The sequence below is a fragment of the Aulonocara sp. 'chitande type north' Nkhata Bay genome, linkage group LG8 (assembly GCF_057382095.1).
Source record: "Aulonocara sp. 'chitande type north' Nkhata Bay isolate Kocher_YH1m ecotype deep benthic linkage group LG8, A_spYH_male_GT1.1, whole genome shotgun sequence".
NCBI lineage: Eukaryota > Metazoa > Chordata > Actinopteri > Cichliformes > Cichlidae > Aulonocara > Aulonocara sp. 'chitande type north' Nkhata Bay.
Window position 1 is genome coordinate 416,793 of NC_141351.1, and position 22,550 is coordinate 439,342.

A 22,550-nucleotide genomic window follows, 5' to 3' on the forward strand; every position below is an offset into this window, starting at 1 on the left:
CGATAACAAAATAACGCTGAAAACCGATAAAAACCCTGAAAGCTATACATTTCACACCTGAGCCTCAACTCTCGCGGCCCGGTACCAAACGACTCACGGACCGGTACCGAGGGGTTGGGGACCGCTGCACTAGTGTACTAGTACATACAGTAATGTTTAAGATTGACAGAGTATGTATTTTCCTCGGGATGAATAAAGTATTCTGATTCTGATTTTCAGTGTCAGTACAATTTTGTCTAATTCTCTACTTCTGAAAGGAGACTCATGGCATGGGCTTTAAATGGGAAAGTAATTAGCAGCGCATATGGCAAGAGAATGACAAGGTCTTTGTGCTACTGCCTGCCCGGTAATATATGTTTTTGTTTATGTGTGTGCTCACAGTACAAGGCCACCCACAAAAGAAGAGCCTGATTGACAGCTAAAGAATTATGTGAGGCGCAAACGCACAGGCAAAAAAATTGCACTCCTGTTCAATCACTACTACATGTATCAACAATGCTCTGCCAGCAGCTGTGCTCTGAGAAGAGATTCCCTCTTGGCTACTATCAACTATCATCCAACATCAAACTGAAGAACTAAGAGAAATATCAGTGTTTCTCTGTTGTTTTACTTCATTCCATGTTCCTCATTTCCCTCCCAGATGATCTAATAAATCTCAGTCTTTGGAGAGTTTACTTTATTGCCTACAAATCCAGAGCAACTAAACCCATTTATGTTTCATCAGATGCTGCCTTTGGTTCTGAAGCAAAGTACATGCAACAAATTCTAAGGAAGGATTGAAAGAGTGAAAAAGTGATGATCGTTAATACAAATATTAGTAAGGGGTGAATATTGCCAAGGACAATAAACAGTGTACAGTTGTGGTCAGAATTCAATGATGGAATGATTGTTCAGCATATGCAATGTAATGTAAAAAACAAAAAGCAAAAAAACAATTATATATAAAAATATATTCAAACACCCACACTAATATGTCACTGGCATCTTTTTTTTTGTTTGTGGGTGGGAAGGGGTATAGCTATAATTATGACTTCATGTAAAACACAGGGAAATTCATAAACATATTACTTCTGACTTTCTTTATTATTTTCTCCCTCGTGGATTTTTACACTTTCCCTTAATTCTTCCCAGCCTTTCCACCTGGCCGATATCTAAAAATGAGGTTATTTATCACCACTACATAGATGGACTCTTTTTAATGCACATGTTTTCACCTTTTTGGAAAAGACATGTTTTCCAGCAAAATTGCTTTTTTGACTCCTGATAGTGTTAATCCCCCAGAACAGTCATTTTAAGGCACTGGCTGTTTCTTCATCCCCTTTTGTAGAGTGCAAAAAGCCATTAAAAGTTGTGAGTGTCCTTGTAATGGCATTATGAGTGAATTGTGTGGCCTATGTATGCCTGAGCTTCCCTCAGGCCCTCGCCCACTCTCTCCTGTTTTCTGTGGCATATGCACTTTCTCACTGTATTTGCACCCACGCATTCACCTAAGTTCACTCTGATCACGTACAACATTAGACTCAGTGTTTAAAAACAATTAGTCAATTTGAAAAAAAAAATACATCTAATTTCATTACCTTGGAAGGCCATTTGCTTAACGAGTCATTAAATTTCAGTAATTGTCCTCTGACTCCAAAATGAAAACTTTTTCCTTTTGAAATTATCAGCGTTCATGACCAGTGCTCCATTTTATTCTCTTATTCAATTAAAATTTTGCTTCTCTAGGGTACTGAATAAAAAGTAAAAACAGAATTTCTGAATACTGTTCCAAGTAAGAAAACCTCATTCATAATTCAAATGATTCATTCAAATGACGTTGGAAATAATTTTACTAATATTATCATGTTTTTGAAAAGAGGTTTTGAAAAAGATGTCCCTTTTTATCCAAACTTGAAGGAAAACTGAAATATCTTTGTACTCAACAGGCAGAAACCTAGAACCTTCTTGCTGTTAACTTGCAATGCTAACCCTACACCACCGTAATGAGAAAAAAAAACTAAGATTTGAGAAATCTCACAGTGCAACATACAATGAGACAAAACCTCATTAGACACATAATTCACATTATGTTTTTACATTTTAGACTTCTGATCAATGTGGTTGTCCTACAGTGAAAAAGCTCTTTGATCCATTTTGTGGGATGTAATGACAGTCACTAATGTTATTTGGTAATAAGCTTATATGTGATATATAATGGTACAATAAGTTTCCTTTTACATCACATTTTTACAAATACCTTAACAGCAAAGACAAAGTTTATGTGTGACAGAGCCTAGGTTTAAATGAAACAACCTGTTAGAAAAGGAAAAAAATAATGGATAACTAATAAAAATATGTGGGGCACGCACATGCTCAGAAATAGGGCTACAGTGAAAGTTTAGGTATAGTCTATACAAATGCATAGCCTAGGGATAATTATTAGGGGTGCAACGATACTCGTATCGATATTGAACCGTTCGATACAGTGCTTTCGGTTCGGTACGCATATGTATCGAACAATACAAAATTTGTAATTTATTTTATCAACTTTCCTGCTGACGATGCTGTCTGTGTTGAGCGCTCCATGGATCTGCGCTTCACAGTGCAGCCTAGGTGGAGTAGTCGAACGCAGATTCACTGAGCGCAGGGCAAGCTAGCGAGACAGAAGCTAAGCTCTCCTTGCAACATGGCAAATTGAACCTCCCCCACCCTCATTCAGATCTGGCGTTTGGAACTATTTTGGTTTTCATGTGACGTATGACCCTGAAGGTAAGCGCGTCATGGACTAAAGTAAAACAGTATGTTGGATGTGCCACGCAATGCTCAATTACATGGGTGGGAACTACTGTGTTAGCGCAGTTAGCTCGTTAACGTGTTGGCCGTCCAGCCCCAAGCACGGGGCGATTCGCGGTAGCTCGTTAACTTGCCGTGTTGTGGCGTTAACGTCATTTCAACGAGATTAACACTGACAGCACTAGTGGGAACACAACGAATATGACTGCACATTTACTCCGACAGCATCCTAGTGCAAAGACAAGTGGAAGCAGACAAAAACAACAAGCACGCATGCTACAAATTTACCCGAGTCATTTAAACAGTCGTTAGCACATGATTCTCCTTATGGGGACCTGATATGTTTAATATGCTGCTGAGAATATAGCCCAGAAGAAGCGTATAGTATAGCTTTTATTTTGGAAAGAGCCATTTCTCTGTAATAAACTCTCTTTTCCAAAGATGAGTGATTCCTCGATCAGATATATTTATTTTTTATATTACTTTTTTGTTTCAGCAACATTAAATTTAAAAACTGTACTTTTGAGTTAAAATATATATTTAGAATTTTAATAAATGACAAATTAAAAAGGCATGAACATTTTTTTTGTATCGAAAAAATATCGAACCGTGACACCAAAGTATCGAACCGAACCGTGAATTTTGTGTATCGTTGCACCCCTACTAATTATGGACTTTAAGGTAACTTAGGGCCTAAAAGGTACATGTATATTCCTAATCAATAAACAGTACATATTTGCTCTATTTATTCTTCTTCTAAATTTTAACATTAAACCTCAGGAAACAGTCAAACACCAAACAAATGACATAAAAATGTTCATTATACTCTTACACTTTAGGTTTGTGCTTTCTTTTGTCAAATGTAATTAATATATTCTGACAAAGTACATTCAGTTTCTCGTGCATCTTGGCACTACCGTTGTGCAATAGTTAAAACTATTGCATTACTGCAAGAAGGTACTGCATTGAAGCCTGCTTTTGTTCTTCATCTTTCTGTATGTGTAGATGTCCAATAGAAAAGATGTGAGTGCTCGGTGTGTCTAGAAAAGTACAGTAAAAATGCCAGTCCATTTTCAATTGTATAGTACAGGGTGTATAAAAAGAAAGTTGGATTTCAAAATGCTGTAATTCCACAGCCGTTTACTGTTAACAATCAAAGTACATACTTTTAGAAACAGGACATTCATGACTTTCATGTGGTGGACCGTATGTAGCATAACAACATCAGGGGCTGCAGGTAGCATATGGGACAAATTCAATTGTCGAATTGTGTCTGGAGGAAGACACATCAAGCAAGTTTTGTATATAAAGCTGTATATTGAGCCATCTATTTTAAAATTTACCCCAAGCTTCTAGGTTCATTACTCTAAAATAATATAGCTTTTTCAGACTGGATGGTTCTTTTTCATAAACATAATACATACATATAAAATGCACATTAAAATAGAAGTGTATTTAAATAGAATAGCAGTTTACAGCTAGTCACACAGAGATATGGTTTAAACCTTGTGACTTGTTGTAACACCATTTGTACCACAATGAAGTATCTATAATAGGGTCATTTTGCTAAGTCAGATCAATTGCACATGGGCTGGGAGCACTTTGTAATGAACAGAAATGAATAATGAACATCCAACATTATATAAATGCATTTCATCACAAAGCCACATGGACAGACTAGTTGCTGATGTATCCTTCAGGTGCTCAGGTGCTGATTTCAGTAAATTCCAGCCAGTGCAGTTTTGCCTCCCGTGATCCAAGAAGCATACTTCGTTACTTTGTTATTTTGCAAACGAGTCTCTGTTCTGAGAAAAATTACATTTTAGCCACTTGAGAGAGAGTGAAAGAAATTCATAAGGAGCCAAAATGATTTGAGTAATATGTGATGAAAAATTAAAATCTAATGGAAAATAACCCTCAGTTGTCTTTTGCAGTAAGCCCTTTCTTAATGACTTTAGTTGCTTAACAACTAGTTTTGACTATCTACAATTTTAAAACAAAGGTATTATCACAGGTGGTAACCCCTGTTACATTTTGGAAACAGCCAAAATATTTTTTTAATAACTTTATGACATGGATTTGCCAATTTAGCCAATAAGTGTGCAGTGCTCCTCAGTTTCTAACTCTGGCTTCAAAACACAAGATGGAAAAACATTTAGTTTTAGGCTAAATAGTGTCACAGTCAGCAGATGCAGACTGTGTGAAGTGGAGAATAATGGACTCAAACGCAAACACAACCGAACGCGGAACATAACTTGAGTTAACAAAAGGCGAGCCATTTAATAAGGCTGATAAAAAGGTACAGACAAAGGGCAGTCAAACTGATGCACTAAACATGAACTTAAACTGGGTACACTAAAATAGATCATGAAAGACCCTGACATGGACAAGAAGATGAACAAACCTGGACATGAATACATGAAACCTTGAAACCGTGTGAAACAACAGTCGACCTGACAAAGAATATATGGGAACACAAATGCACACAGGAGGGGAAGTGGAAACACACAGGGAAACAGCTGACTGGAATGAACATAATGACGCCACAGGGGAAATGAAACTAAACACAATGAACATGGGACACCAGACCTCTTCAAAATAAAACAGGAAACATGAGACGCAGACACGACACAAGATTTACAACATAGGACACGCAGACATGAAACACATGAAGGATGAGGGAGACTTAAACACAGGGGTGAAGTCTAATAAACAATGAACTATAACAGAGCCCCCTAGAAATGAACTAACCTAATGAACTAAAACATAAACTATTAACATCAAAATATATTAAAACTCAAAATGCTGGGTCAAATGACCCAGGGTGGTGGCAAAATAGACTTAAGTAAACAGTGGGGAATGGGTCCATATACAATCTATGGTCTGTGTTACATAACTAAGTAAAATTGAGAATTTGTAATCTTGAGTTTACTACATATCAACACATTCTTATTCCCACAAACACTTTGGTGAAGATCTCTCATTACATACTTTTAGCTTTAGTTTCTAATTCAGGTGTGGGGGGACATCTATTAAAAGTTATCAAATGTTAAAGGGGTATCCAGTTCAAATCCCAGAAACCCTGATCAAAGCAACCATATTTAATGAGGTTGACAGTCCTCTTGAACAATAATTTTCTTGTATGGTAAATTTTCTTTTAGTTAAACTAACAATAATTATCCAGTATAACAATTTACAACCTGCCAATGATTGTTCAAAGACCTTTTCCCCTGATACCAGACATAAGTGGGCATAATCTATGTTTCTTTTGGCAGTTACAACTTAGCTATGGTGGAGGGATTGAGCTGGTCCCCAAAATTGGCTTCGAAACTGATCATGGTGTTGTGGCAGCTACGTGTTAGGCACATCTAACAGCTGGTCCATGTAAGGACCAGCTGAAGAATCTATAAAGAACCTATGGCTGAGTTGAGACAGCCACACTCAATCAAGGCCAAATGTGGCCCATAGATCACTGCAGATATAGGCCACATTTGGACTTAACATTCACAGCAGACTGGGTTTATTCCCTAATATCACTTCCATTTTGGAGAAAATAAAAAGTGGTACCATTTCATGGAATTAAATGTTGGCCTGAAACATAAGCTATTGAGTAGTTTCCTTTTAGAAGTCCCATTAGATTTTGAGAGTACTTTTGCACTTGCACACATGCGCGCGCGCACACACACACACACACACACACGCACAGCTAATGTGCTTTGCAACTCTATACACACACAAGTGCTCTCCAAAAGAACGGAGATCAACAAAGACGGCCAAGACACAAAGAGTTTCACAACTCACTTACCGTCGAGCTGAGTGATGGCCAGCAGGGAGAAAATCAATAGCAAGAGGGTAGACACCATCAAAGCTGTCTACGGACTAACATCCTGTTACTGTCGACAGGTTTTAATCCATAAAACTGGTGTCTCCCCCAGAACAAAGAGAGAGACAGCAGAGTCTTCTCTTGTCTCTATCATGGCTTTGAATTACAAAGGCCTATCACTGTGGATTTAGAGGGAAACTATGTGGAATTATACTTAGGATCAGTCTCTTGTGGGAAAAGAAGAGGTTTCATTGTTGTCTAGTTGTTGCCGAATACACGAGTTCTTTTTATAAAGTTAATAGAACATGAGGATAAATAAAAATATCCATTTAGGAGATAATTACATCTAAAGTTCATGACAGCTTTCCTGTTTATGTTCTCTGCATCCGTGTGGTGAAATCATATTTCTCTCACGTTCTCTGTAAATACAAGTGTACTAAAATAGCAAGAATACCAAAAACAAACAAACAAACAAACTAAAATACTATGCTAGATACTCCAACATTACTACAGGCCTTAGGTTATAGCGAAGCAGTTCCCTGTCCTGCCTATGTTGGTGATAGACAGCTAATCAGTGAGCCTGTAACTGACATGCTTTGTTTGATTGACAGCTGTGCATTTTCTAAATAATGTGATAGACTGTGAAAGACTAAGGTTTCCAATCAGATCACAATTAGTGCCTCTGTGCTGTCTTTCAGTCCAGCTTTGTCCAGCCACTGGTAGGATTTCTGTATGTCAGCCACCTCCTTTATCTGTTGGTGGTACATACCATGCAGGGGCCTTTCCTTCCATGATGGTTTCTCCTCTTTCTTGGGTTTCTGCTGCCTGAGGTACTCACTGAGTATGTGGTTGGTTAGGGCCATCTTCCTGATGTATTTGTGGATGTTTGCTGTCTCATCCTGGACTGTGGTACTGACACTCACCGGTTCGCGGCATACAGCCTCAGGGTGCTGCACTTGTGGGAAACCTTCCATGCATGGTAAGGAGCTTCCTTTCTCAACACCTACTCCCTGCCCATGATCAAGTACCCTGCTGGGATAATAAGTTGACCAAAGGAGGAGATAGAAGCCACTGAAATCAAGATCAGGAAACTCCTGACCATGCATGGAGGGTTTAACCCTAAGTCCGGCACCCTGAGACTGTACTCTAAGCAGAAGGAAGGAGGCCGGGGACTAGTGAGTGTCAGCATGACAGTCCAGGATGAGACAACGAACACGATTACATCAGGAAGATTGCCCCAACCGACTGCATGCTCAGTGAATACCTCAAGCAGCAGAAACCCAAGAAAGCGGAGGAAGAAGAGGCAGCATCATGGAAGGACAGGCCCCTGTATGTACCACCGGCAGATAGAGGAGGTGGCTGACATCCAGAAATTCTACCAGTGGCTGGACAAAGCCAGACAGAAAGACAGCACAGAGCACTAATCATGGCAGTACAGGAACAAGCTCTGAGTACAAGATCCATAGAGGCTGGGGTCTATCACACCAGGCAAGACCCCAGGTGCAGGCTGTGTAAAGATGCCCCTGAGACAATCCAGCACATAACAGCAGGGTGTAAAATGCTACCTGGCAAGGTATGGAATGCCATAACCAAGTGGACGGCATAGTATACAGAGACAACTGTGCTGAATATGGCTGAAAGTCCTGAGGTCAAAATGGGAGACACCCCCAAGGGTGGTGGAGAATAACCGAAGGGACTTCCAGATACAGACAGACAAAATGGTGGTGGCTAACCAACCAGACATACAGTGGGGCAAAAAAGTATTTAGTCAGCCACCGATTGTGCAAGTTCCCCCACTTAAAATGATGACAGAGGTCAGTAATTTGCACCAGAGGTACACTTCAACTGTGAGAGACAGAATGTGAAAAAAAAATCCATGAATCCACATGGTAGGATTTGTAAAGAATTTATTCGTAAATTCGGGTGGAAAATAAGTATTTGGTCACCTCACACATGGAAAATCTCTGGCTCTCACAGACCTGTAACGTCTTCTGTAAGAAGCTTTTCTGTCCCCCACTCGTTACCTGTATGAATGGCACCTGTTTGAACTCATCATCTGTATAAAAGACACCTGTCCACAGCCTCAAACAGTCAGACTCCAAACTCCGCCATGGCCAAGACCAAAGAGCTTTCGAAGGACACCAGGAAAAGTATTGTAGACCTGCACCAGACTGGGAAGAGTGAATCTACAATAGGCAAGCAGCTTGGTGTGAAAAAATCAACTGTGGGAGCAATCCTCAGAAAATGGAAGACATACAAGACCACTGATAATCTCCCACGATCTGGGGCTCCACGCAAGATCTCATCCCGTGGGGTCAAAATGATCATGAGAACGGTGAGCAAAGATCCCAGAACCACACGGGGGGACCTGGTGAATGACCTGCAGAGAGCTGGGACCAAAGTAACAAAGGTCACCATCAGTAACACACTACAACGGCAGGGAATCAAATCCCGCAGTGCCAGACGTGTTCCGCTGCTGAAGCCAGTGCATGTCCAGGCCCGTCTGAAGTTTGCCAGAGAGCACATGGATGATACAGCAGAGGATTGGGAGAATGTCATGTGGTCAGATGAAACCAAAGTAGAACTTTTTGGTATAAACTCAACTCGTCGTGTTTGGAGGAAGAAGAATACTGAGTTGCATCCCAAGAACACCATACCTACTGTGAAGCATGGGGGTGGAAACATCATGCTATGGGGCTGTTTTTCTGCCAAGGGGACAGGATGACTGATCCGTGTTAAGGACAGAATGAATGGGGCCATGTATCGTGAGATTTTGAGCCAAAACCTCCTTCCATCAGTGAGAACTTTGAAGATGAAACGAGGCTGGGTCTTCCAACATGACAATCATCCAAAACACACCGCCCGGGCAACAAAGGAGTGGCTCCGTAAGAAGCATTTGAAAGTCCTGGAGTGGCCTAGCCAGTCTCCAGACCTCAACCCCATAGAAAATCTGTGGCGGGAGTTGAAAGTCCGTGTTGCTCGGCGACAGCCCCAAAACATCACTGCTCTCGAGAAGATCTGCATGGAGGAATGGGCCAAAATACCAGCTACTGTGTGTGCAAACCTGGTAAAGACCTATAGTAAACGTTTGACCTCTGTTATTGCCAACAAAGGTTATGTTACAAAGTATTGAGTTGTATTTTTGTTATTGACCAAATACTTATTTTCCACCCTGATTTACGAATAAATTCTTTACAAATCCTACCATGTGGATTCATGGATTTTTTTTTCACATTCTGTCTCTCACAGTTGAAGTGTACCTCTGGTGCAAATTACTGACCTGTGTCATCATTTTAGGAGGGGGAACTTGCACAATCGGTGGCCGACTAAATACTTTTTTGCCCCACTGTAGTAATGGTAGACAAACAGAAGAAGACAGCCGTAGTGATAGATGTAGCGGTTCAGAATGACAGCAACATCAGAAAGAATGAACGCGAGAAACAGAATTTTATTGGATTTTGGAAATTGGAAAAAGATTAAATTATTTATCACGTTTAGCAGTTCCTCCCCCAATATTTGAGTGACACTGAGAGATACATATATGTGTATCTATTATTAATGATTTTTTTGTTTAATCAGTGAAGAGGAAAGTGCATCAATCGAGTAAATATCTATCCTAACAATTGGAAACCTTTTCTCACCTGAAAACTCTTTTGATCTACTGGCCTCATTGTCTTCATCCAACCTCCTCAGTATATCTCTGAATGTATGCATGGGTTTGCATGTTCTTCCTCATCTACTTCACTGTGTGTGTGTGTGTGTGTGTGTGTGTGTGTGTGTGTATACGCGCGCGCACAGAGACAGGCTCATGTAATATTCAGCAGACCCCAGAGCCCCTGGGTGTCAGTAGCGTGCCCTATGCTGGAATAGATGTGTCTGCCCTCATCTTACCTAGTGACTGCCAAAGGAAAGAATAAGTATAACCACTTACCTCAGCCCCCCCCCCCCCCCCCCCCCACCCAACACACACACACACACACACACACACACACACACACACACACACACTCCTCTCTTCTCTTTCTTCTTTCTTGTTCTACTCTTCTAAATTTGTATATTGCTGCCAGGTTGCTGCAATCCAATGTCCCTTGACTTTTTCTTCTTTCTTTTACTTAGTGTTGCTCATATGACTTCTATTTCTTCCTCTTTCAGCTTTCAGCTCAGCATGCCACCAATCCCATATCTAGTCTGCCCCTCTTCTTCCTCCTCCTCACTGTGCAACCTTTTGTCGGCCTCACACCTGCCTGTTTTGCTCTCACCATGGCAGAATCAGCCTGCCTTCATCAATTCCTTCCCTTGATCCTGCAGGAAATGAGAATATTGTAGTCTGATACTAACTTTCAGAGATTCAAATTCAACTGGCTCAGCCAAAGAGACAGAGGAATGGATGTCACATTGCTCACTTTCCCATCAGTCTCCCTACTGCCAAAGGGGATTTGTTAAACTATGGTCTGTCTGTATGAAAAAGTGTGGGTACGTTCACAAAGTGATTGTTCAGAGTTCCTCCTGGTGGCAGGGAGTGAATGGGCCAAATACAATGATCCGTAGCAGCTACAGCAGAAAATGCTCATGTTCTCAGCATCTGTTCAGGGACAAATTAAAACTACTTCTTCAAAGTGAATATTATTTTTATAGATGATGATGAAATTAATGCGTTGGTGGTGCAACAAACTGTGCTTGAATAGTATGCTTTACATAAAAAAAACCCTAAATTTCTGCCTTATTGTAAGTTAAGTTTTAAAGTGTCAAATAAACACTTCATAAGATGAGAAACCTAGAAACATGAATTTGTTAACCTGTTAACCATCTACAGTACACACATATTTAAGCTCAGATTGCAAAATCAAGGAAAAATGTGAACTCTTGTTCTACCCTTCACCTGTTTTGCTTGTCGCTGTGTGCAGTAGAAGCTGCCTGAACTGTGACCACACAGAAAGTCTGACACAGAGAGCAAAAGACAGGGCAGAAGCTGTGCCACCAGAAACAACAAGCCTCATCTGAAATCATAATTTCATAATGCATTGTTCCAGTTTGGGTGTAGCAGGGGATGTGAATTTTTCTCATGGCTGAAAAAAAAAACAATGTAAATTGAGGAAATACAGCCTAAAAGTAGGTCACAATTTCAAATGTGAAAATCCATCCATCCATCCATCCATCCATCTTCATCCGCTTTGTCTGGGGCCGGGTCGCGGGGGCAGCAGCCTAAGCAAAGAGGCCCAGACCTCCCTCTCCCCAGCCACCTCCTCCAGCTTATCCGGGGGAATACCAAGGCGTTCCCAGGCCAGCCGAGAGATATAATCTCTCCAGCGTGTCCTGGGTCTGCCCCGGGGCCTCCTCCCGGTGGGACATGCCTGGAACACCTCACCCAGGAGGCGCCCAGGGGGCATCCTTGTCAGATGCCCGAACCACCTCAGCTGGCTCCTTTCGATGTGGAGCAGCAGCTGCTCTACTCTGAGCCCCTCCCGGATGGCCGAACTTCTCACCCTATCTCTAAGGGAGAGGCCAGCCACCCTTCGGAGGAAGCTCATTTCTGCCGCTTGTATCCGCGATCTCGTTCTTTCGGTCACTACCCACAGCTCGTGGCCATAGGTGAGGGTAGGGACGTAGATCGACCGGTAAATTGAGAGCTTCGCTTTTACACTCAGCTCCCTCTTCACCACGACGGACCGGTGCAGCGTCCGCATTACTGCAGCTGCAGCCCCAATCCGTCTGTCGATCTCCGGCTCCCTTCTCCCATCACTCGCGAACAAGACCCCGAGATACTTGAACTCCTCCACTTGGGGCAGGAACTCATCCCCGACCCGGAGTGGGCACTCCACCCTTTTCCGGCTGAGAACCATGGCCTCAGATTTGGAGGTGCTGATCCTCATTCCCGCTGCTTCACACTCGGCTGCGAACCGTTCCAGTGCGAGCTGGAGGCCCTCACCCGATGAAGCCAACAGAACCACATCATCTGCAAAAATCAGAGATGAGATTCTGAGGCCACCAGAGCGAAAGCCCTCCGCCACTTGGCTGCGCCTAGAAATCCTGTCCATAAAAATTATGAACAGAACCGGAGACAAAGGGCAGCCCTGGCGGAGCCCATCACCCACCGGGAACGAGTCCGACTTATTGCCGGCAATGCGAACCAAGCTCTTGCAACGGTTGTATAGGGATCGAATGGCCCGTAGCAATGGGCCAGACACCCCATATTCCCGCAACACCTCCCACAGGACACCCCGAGGGACACGGTCGAATGCCTTCTCCAAGTCCACAAAACACATGTAGACTGGTTGGGCAAACTCCCATGCACCCTCAAGTATCCTGGAGAGGATAAAGAGCTGGTCCAGTGTTCCGCGACCAGGACGAAAACCGCATTGTTCCTCCTGTATCCGAGGTTCGACTAACGGACGAACTCTCCTTTCCAGCACCCTGGCATAGACTTTCCCAGGGAGGCTGAGGAGTGTGATCCCCCTGTAGTTGGAACACACCCTCCGGTCCCCTTTCTTAAAGATGGGGACCACCACCCCGGTCTGCCAGTCCACAGGTACTGCCCCTGATCTCCACGCAACATTGCAGAGGCGTGTCAACCAGGACAGCCCTACAACGTCCAGAGCCTTCAGGAACTCGGGGCGGACCTCATCAACACCAGGGGCTCTGCCACCAAGGAGTTGTTTAACTGCCTCAGTGACCTCGCCCCCGGAAATTGGCGGGTCATTCCCCTCATCCCCAGACTCTGCTTCCTCCTCGGAAGACGTGTCAGTGGGATTAAGGAGGTCCTCGAAGTATTCCTTCCACCGCCTGACAATTTTCTCAGTCGACGTCAGCAGCGCTCCGCCGGCACTATACACAGTGCAGGTAGAGCACCGCTTTCCCCTCCTGAGACGTCTGACGGTTTGCCAGAATCTCTTCGAGGCAGTCCGAAAGTCTTTTTCCATGGCCTCTCCGAACTCCTCCCACACCCGAGTTTTTGCTTCAGCCACTGCCCGAGCCGCATTCTGTTTGGCCTGTCGATACCTGTCGGCTGCCTCCGGAGTCCCACAGGCTAACCAAGCCCGATAGGACTCCTTCTTCAGCCTGGTGGCTCCCTTCACCTCTGGTGTTCACCATTTGGTTTGGGGATTACCACCACGGCAGGCACCAACCACCTTGCGGCCGCAGCTCAATGCAGCAGCTTCGGCAATGGAGACGCTGAACATGGTCCATTCGGACTCAATGTCCCCAGTCTCCCTCGGAATGCTGTTGAAGCTCTGCCGGAGGTGTGCGTTGAAGATCTCGCGGACTGGGGCCTCTGCTAGACATTCCCAGCACACCCTCACTACGCGTTTAGGTGCACCAGGTCTGTCCAGCGTCTTCCCCCGCCACCTGATCCAACTCACCACCAGGTGGTGATCAGTTGACAGCTCAGCCCCTCTCTTTACCATCCATAATGAAAATCCATAATGAATTTATTTATATACTTTTCAAGTTTTTGCCAGGATTAACTAGCAAGCAAGCACTAACCAGGTATTCTTTGAAAGGTATGATTGTACTGAATTCACCAATATATGTGTGACTGTATCAGGTACAATAAATTTTCTACACTACACTTCATGATACAGTCATGCAGAACCTCATGCTGAGACCACATGGAGAATTTCCATAGCATCTTGAATTTTTTTTTGCTTTATCTTTGATATAAAACATTTTTTGTGGCATACCATGAAGCTTTTTTTAACAATCAGAGCAGGCAAAGTTTTGAAATGTATAAATGTACACTATATTGGCAATATAGTGTACCCTATAATACCCAAAGTATTGGCTCACCTCCCTTTACACATATGAAATTAATTGACATCCTGTTCTTAATCCATAGGGTTTAATATGATGTCAGCCCACCCTTTGGGGCTATAACAGCTTCATATATTCTGGGAAGGCTTTCCACAAGATTTAGCAGTGTGTTTATAGTAGTTTTTGACCATTCTTCCAGAAGTGGAGTTGTAAAATCAGAGACCTGGCACTCTGATTCATCCCAAAGGTTTTCAATTATCTAGATTAAAGAATTCATCAAATTTGATATTTAGTGGTATGTGAATCAAGCTGATTGAAGAATTATAAATGAGACACCTGCATCATATCTGGTTGGCAGAAGTAAAACTGACAGTAATGGACAAGAACCAGTGATTCCAAATTTAAACATAAATCACTTGAAGAAGAAATACAACAAAAATCGTAAACTTAAAAAAACAGAACTAGAAATTCAAAATATTCTGCTAATTAAAAGTGTTAATTTGGGATCCTCCCAAAATGTTTTGATATTCAGATCCTTTTTATTTTCACGGAATGGTACACAACTGTAGATTTGTGTGTGCGCGCGTGTGTGAATATGCACATGCAGATTATGGAATGTACAGGACCACATGATACTGCCATTTTAATAATGCCACCATTCTAGTGCAGGAGCCCACTGCCCACTGTACAGCAACTTACACACAGAGCTGGCACTTTGTGTGCTGGCACTTGGCTCTGCTGTACAATCTTTGTTTTACAAGGACCAACAAATGCAAAGGACCCTCAGGATAAGAACAACACTTTTGTTTTTTTGTTGTTTTTTTGACACAGCAGTACAAGAAAAGCAAGAAAACAGCAAATTATGTGTGATAGCTGAACAGCTGCAGTTGCCAGTGTAATATGGGAGCAGATAGGAATGGGTGGGACGTGTCAAGTGCAATGGGAGTTTCAAGTCAAGCGGGTAATCTTTTTACCAGCCATCAATGTATTTCTGTGTGTAGAGTTGTTGAGGCTCAGCTGGTTGTGTGTATGCCAGTTTTGAACATCTGGGCATCTTTTTGAAGTACCCAGGTGGATAGTACCACGACAGCTGCAATGCTTCCCTCGATGCGTCTCAGAAAGATGAAGGGAGCTTGACAAGCAGAAAATCCCCCTTGATCTACGATGCCTCCCCCTCCGCTCTTCACCTCCAAAAGCCTCTCTTTTCTTCTTTTTCATGTTTGCACTATGAGACCACCAACTCTACCAACTTTAAGTCCTGGCAGTTGTGGGGAAATGAGCCCTCTGTATAGGTAGATAAATGGCAACACATTTCCCTAAGAAGCTCTTCCCATCACCAACAGCCAAATAGAATAAGCCGAAACAAGCTGTTGCTGTATGTTACGTCCCTCTGCAGCTTTTAATCGTCTCAGTGTTTTCAGCTGGTGCTAATTGGCCACACCTAGTCAGGTGTGGATAAAAGCATACCTGAGGCAAGCTTTCCGGCAGTGCACTAGTCTTTGCCTTGGTGGCACCAGCCATTTTAGCCAACCTGGTTTTCCATTTTAGGATGAAACCTCTTCTCACCCACACTCTGTTATTCATCTCCTTTTTTTTATGTTGCGGCTTTTGAGCCGGGTCGTAACATAAGTGGTGGCACGTCCGGGATATTTGGACATTTTAGTGGAGACTGAATGTCAGTTTGTTTTGCTTTTAAGTGGGAGCCGGGTCGTAACACTGTACCAGCTGGTCCAATGTCAATGAAAGGGAGTATGTATTATCCAAAGACTGCACATGTCATAGCTGCTACCAAAATCTAAAATCTATGAAAAAATTACTTGTAAGATGTTGTTCAGTTCAACATTTTATATTTTGTATCACACATCTGCTTTCAAATGCTTCTGTGAAAAATATTTTTTTGATTCACAATTTTTTTTTCTCCTTGATCTTTATGCTCAGTTGTGATGATAAAGGTCGTTTCTGCAATGTGATGAGGTAGTGTTTGGTCCAGATAACGAGACTGCTGAAACGTTCTCTCAAAGTTCTCTTAAAACTCTGAAGTGATTGCTTATTCATTTAACTTACTTTTTATATAAGTCCTTTCTTTGAACTTTCCCACCAGATTACAGCAACATAACTTTTTTTTCTGTAGATCCTGAGGCTGGACTCTTTTACTCCAAGATGTCTGTTCTCTTTCATATGAATTTCTGTTTTTATAATATCTTTCTAAGGTATCGCAGTGTAATGCGCTAACTGATTTGAGATTAATTGAAAGAGCAATAGTAGTTTCCTTTTACAATTATGTTTATAAAACTGTAATTGAAATGAAGATCATATCTGCACGATGAAATGTGGCAACTGCTCGCCTTTTACTGTCGTCATTTAACCTTTTTTATCTGGGGATCCCTGGATTTTACCAGTCCATATTAATTATGAAAATAGAAACTGTCACCACCTCCATCAACTGGTTGTAGCAAATAGTTGCCCCTCCCTGAGTCTGATTTTGTATAAGATTTCTTTCTGTTTAAAAGGAGTTTTTCCTTTCTATTGTCACCAAATATTATAGTCAGCTATTTGAGAAAATAGTTTTTCACTTTTAGACATCTGGCAAAATAATTTTCAACATCTTTTTGATGTGGATTAATTTCAAGTCTATGTAGCTTGAACAAAGAAAGAAAAAAGTTTATATATTCACTTTTAAAATTATTTCAAATTTTTAGAATGTTCATTTTTAAAGCCTTACAACCAAAAGTACTGAGCCTAATAACTGAGTGCTTTTTATTTTTTTTTAAATAACATAAAACATAAAAGTTACACAGACTTAAATTTTAAAATTCTCCTAAGTAAAGTATCTCAAAGTTTTTTGTGTGTATAAAGAGTACAGCACTGTATGAATGTATGGTTAAAAACTGACTTGAGTTTAAAGTGCTTTGAGTGGTCAGAAAGACATTACATCAGTTTTTCAGATGGTATTACTGTCCAAGTTTTGCTATGTTTCTTCAGGTGAAAGTTAAAAAAAATCCTGAAAGGTCATCTGTCAAAAGACAGTGTATGAAGTATGAATCCATGTGTACCTGTATGTCTCTCCAAAAAAATAGCGTGGGAAACACCATTGAAAGCTGTCCTAGACATCTTCCTTCCATCTCAAGGAAAGTGTTCACCTTCTATACTCTAATCTAATTTACCACCAGGCAGTGTAATTACACACTAAGCTCTGCTCCAGTGGGCAAAATGGCTTCTGTCTTCTGCTCAGGTGGCACAAATAAAACCACTGTCCTGTCACGCCCGATGAAGAAAAAGAAGAAGGACCACCTGACACAAAGCAACTGAGTTACAAATGAAAGTCTTTTGGATTAATCAGTAAAACTGTCACGGCTGCCGAGGTGAGCCGTGTAGTGTTGGAGGGAGAAAGGACCCAAAATGCAAGCAGTGGATGAGAATGCTAGTGAAGTTTATTTACAAAGAGGGAGGACAATAAACTAAAGAAACCTAAACTGGGAAAACTACACTCAACAAAAATATAAACGCAACACCTTTGTTACTGCTCCCATTCCCCATGGGATGGACGTAGAGACCTAAAATTCATTCCAGATACACAATATAACCATCCCTCCCAAACAGTGGTCACAAATCAGTCCAAATGTGTGGTAGTGGGCACATCTGCTATATTGAGATAATCCATCCCACCTCACAGGTGTGCCACATCAGGATGCTGATCTGACATCATGAGTAGTGCACAGGTGTACCTCAGACTGCCCACAACAAAAGGCCACCCTGGAATGTGCAGTTTTGTCTCACAGCAAAATGCCACAGATGCCACAAGCAATGAGGGAGCGTGCAATTGGCATGCTGACAGCAGGAATGTCAACCAGATCTGTCGCCCGTGCATTGAATGTTCATTTCTCAACCATAAGCCGTCTCCACAGGCGTTTCAGAGAATATGGCAGCACATCCAACCGGCCTCACAACCGCAGACCTCGTGTAACCACACCAGCCCAGGACCTCCACATCCAGCAGGTTCACCTCCAAGATCGTCTGAGACCAGCCACCCAGACAGCTGCTGGAACAATTGGTTTGCACAACCAAACAATTTCTGCACAAACTGTCAGAAACCGTCTCAGGGACGCTCAACTGCATGCCCGTCGTCCTCATCGGAGTCTTGACCTGACTCCAGCTCGTCGCCGTAACAGACTTGTGTGGGCAAATGCTCACATTCGATGGCGTCTGGCACGTTGGAGAGGTGTGCGCTTCACGGATGAATCATGGTTCACATTGTTCAGGGCAGATGGCAGCTGAGAATGTCCCAGTTCTTGCATGGCCAGCATGCTCACCGGACATGTCACCCATTGAGCATGTTCGGGATGTGCTTGACCGGCGTATACGACAGCGTGTACCAGTTCCCACGAATATCCAACAACCTCGCACAGCCATTGAAGTGGAGTGGACCAACATTCCACAGGCCACAATTGACAATCTGATAGACTCCATGCGACGATGTGTTGCACTGCATGAGGCAAATGGTGGTCACACCAGATACTGACCGGTTCTGGGTCCCCAGACCCCCAATAGCGCAAAAAACTGCACATTCCAGGGTGGACTTTTGTTGTGGGCAGTCTGAGGTACACCTGTGCACTACTCATGATGTCAGATCAGCATCCTGATGTGGCACACCTGTGAGGTGGGATGGATTATCTCAATATAGCAGATGTGCCCACTACCACACATTTGGACTGATTTGTGACCACTGTTTGGGAGGGATGGTTATATTGTGTATCTGGAATGAATTTTAGGTCTCTACGTCCATCCCATGGGGAATGGGAGCAGTAACAAAGGTGTTGCGTTTATATTTTTGTTGAGTGTAAATGACAAACCTGGGATGATACCAAAAGAATGAGCGGCAGCGAGCCGCAGACAAGGAACAGGACACCGTGGAACACAGACGAACCAGCAACAGGCAGGAGAACACACAGGGCTTAAATACACACACCGGTAATCAGGGGATGAGAGACAGGAGGGCAACACACCTGGGAGAAATCAGAGCTGACGGGACAGGGGAAACGTAACCTGAACACACTCACATGAGACGGGGACCTTCAGAATAAAACAGGAAACTCAGACACAGAGAACCAGACAAGACACTGAACTAAACAGACAGATTCGCAAGCAGACAGTGTGACGCCATAGACAGACAGAGGGAACACGGAAGTGGGACCAGGGCAGGCACAGAACAGAAACCTAACAAATGGCAAATCATAACAGAATACATAATCAGAATAAACAAAAGCATAAAGAAACAACAAAACACTGAGTCGGCAGACTCAGGACCATGACAAAAACCTCAGTTGTGTACCTCTGGTAATTAATGGAGAGATTAAGGATGATGGTCTTGTTGTAGCTTATGAAATTCCATAAATGGCAATGAAAAATCAGATTTAGGTTTCAAGAATATACAATGTGGATCCATCAGCTCATCCTACATATGGGTTATGTTTAGCTTCTCTGTGCATCAATATATTTTACTTTCCTCATTAAAAACATGTTTCTTCTTTTGAAACTTCTTTTTTTCCTCTCCTGTCTTAATTTTCAAACAACACCGAACATCTAATTCTAATGAGCCTTGCAGTGGACTAGCTTGAACTGGAAAGCAGCGGAGTTAGATGTGCCTCAACACTTTTCCGGGTTTGTTTAAGGGCAGTTCTTCTCCTCGTCTTTAAAAAGTGATGCTTGGGAAGAAATCCCCATTCGTGTCACCTTTTAATATGATGGGGTTGCTGGAGCTTATCCTTAACTGTCGAATTGAAATGCATTGTCAGGGTACATAGTGGGCACAGTCAATCACTGGGCTAACACAGAGACAAGCACTCGCACTCACGTCAATTTTAGAAACACCAATTAACCTAACAGGAAAATTACAGAGACAATTCAGTTCAATTTTATTTATATATAGCACCAAATCACAACAGCAGTTATCTCAAAGTGCTTGAGACAGGACACAAGACAAGCTTGTGGAAGAGAGTCAGAAATGAATAATAATTAATGATTCACTAGCCGGGCCCACGTCCTCATTTTATGTTTGACAGCGTTTTTGTAGGCAAAGTTGAATGGCTTGGACATGAATTGAACTGTGTTTGGGGAAGGCTTCCAAGGGGAGGGAGGGTGGGGCACATAAACGAGAATGAACAGCTTGTAGGACTGGAGGAACCTATAAAGATGAGAACCAGAAGGAGCATTTATGGAGGCGTGGTGCCGCTCCTGAAATTCCGATACTTAATCTCCAATTATGCGAACCCAGCCCAATTTTTACTCTTTAAGTGTGCGTGTGTGTGTGTGTGTGTGTGTGTGGGGGGGGGGGGGGGGGGGGGTATGTGTGTATTCACATCATTTATGTTAATGAGAGTGTGGGGAGTGAGTTGGAGGGTGGGGTGGGCTGCTTTTAACTATGTAAAGCACTTTATGCTACATTTTTTGTATGAAAAGTGCTTTATAAATAAAGACTGAATGATTGATTAAATGCAGAGTGCTACATAAACATGGCCTGGGAGCTTAATGGTCCTCCACAGTATCTTTGGTGTTCCTACGACTGCGCTGTTCTAGCAGACCCAGTAAGGGGGTCACAGATCCAGTTACCACGGGGACCTCTGCTGCCTTCACTCACCAAATCTTCTCGAGGTCCTCTTTCAGCCTTTATTTCTCTAGCTTCTTATGTTCATTCCAACTGATATTACTATCACATATAGCTATGTTAGCCATCACCAGTTTTTCCATCTGTATTTGGAAGTCCCACAGGATCTTAGCTCCACACCCACTAGAATGGTTAAGACCAACCATTTTGACCATTTTGACCAGAACAGAAACAGCATTAGTGAAGGTCGCAAATGATCTTCTTATAGCCTCTGACAGTGAATTCATCTCTGAGCCTGTTGTGGCGCATTGTTCGATACTGTTGACCTAATTTATTACAAAGATTAGAGCATACTGTAGATACTAAAGGCTTGAGTCACATCTATCATGTTACTGGGGAGTCTTCGTCATACACAAAGGTTAATTAGTAGTTCTGGAGTTCTGCATGATTCTGTGCTAGGGTCAGTTCTGTTTATATTATGCATGCTTCCCCTAGGCAGTATTATTAGAAGGCATAGCATACATTTTCACTGCTATGTAGATGATGTCCTATTATATATTAAAACATGATATACATCCTCCCTCTGAAATCCAGACGACAGTGAGTCTTTTCTTGCTCATCTGAAACTTCCACTGTCTCCCACTATTTTTCCTTATCTGGTAGTATATAAACATGCATGCTCAGCACAGTGTGCCAGGTAAAAAATTAGAAATGGGGCATTAATGACGCATTAGCAATCTGTGGGAGAAAAAAAAGTCACAGTAAATTACATGCAGGCAACGTAATAGTACCATGGCAATTTATACTTAATGGTTACGATAAAGCTATTTTAACCATTGTACATGAAAAAACCTGTGATACAAGTTGATATATCGCCCACCGCTAAGATGATGCACAGCTTAAAATTTCCATGAACCCAAATGACACCAATTAATTAAACTCCCAGAGTGTCCTAAAGACATAAAGACCTGGATGACCTCTAATTACCAGCTTCAGATAATACTGAGGTTATTGTACTGCCCTAAAAATCACTTACTCTCGATGGAATTACCTCAGTCTCCAGTAACACTGTCTTGGAGTCATTTCTGACCACAATATGTCCTTCAATGCACATATTAGACTAATATGTAGGAGGGCTTTCTTACATTTGTTTAATAACTCTAAAATTACATACATACATTCTCAAAATGATGCTGAAAAACTTGTTCATACATTTATTACTTCTGGACTGAATATTTGAAATTCATTATTATCAAGTTGTCCTAAAACCTCCTAAAAAAGCCTTTAGTTGATCCAAAATGCTACAGCGAAAGTACTGACAGGGTCTTGAATAATCAGGCCTTATTGTAAAGATCATAGTACCATATCACCCCAATAGAGCACTTCGTTCTCAGACTGCTGGGTTACTTGTGATTTCCCCCCCGTTCTGTGGAACCAGCTTCTAGCCGGTCATGGCAGATGGCTGCCCCTTTCTGAGCCGTGTTCTGCCTGAGGTTTCTTCCTTTTAAAAGGGAGTTTTTCCACTCCACCTTTAGCTAAAGTACTTGCTCATCAGGGGTTTTCTGATTATCGTAGGGTCTTACAATACCTTACCTTACAATATTA

General features: G+C 42.3%; 1 protein-coding gene across 1 annotated transcript in view; it reads left to right on the forward strand.

Moving 5' to 3' along the window:
* Positions 1 to 22,550, forward strand: part of ca10a (carbonic anhydrase 10 (inactive)a) — a 322,758-nt gene that overhangs the window by 187,453 nt on the left and 112,755 nt on the right. The gene's annotated exons all lie outside the window — the stretch shown is intronic.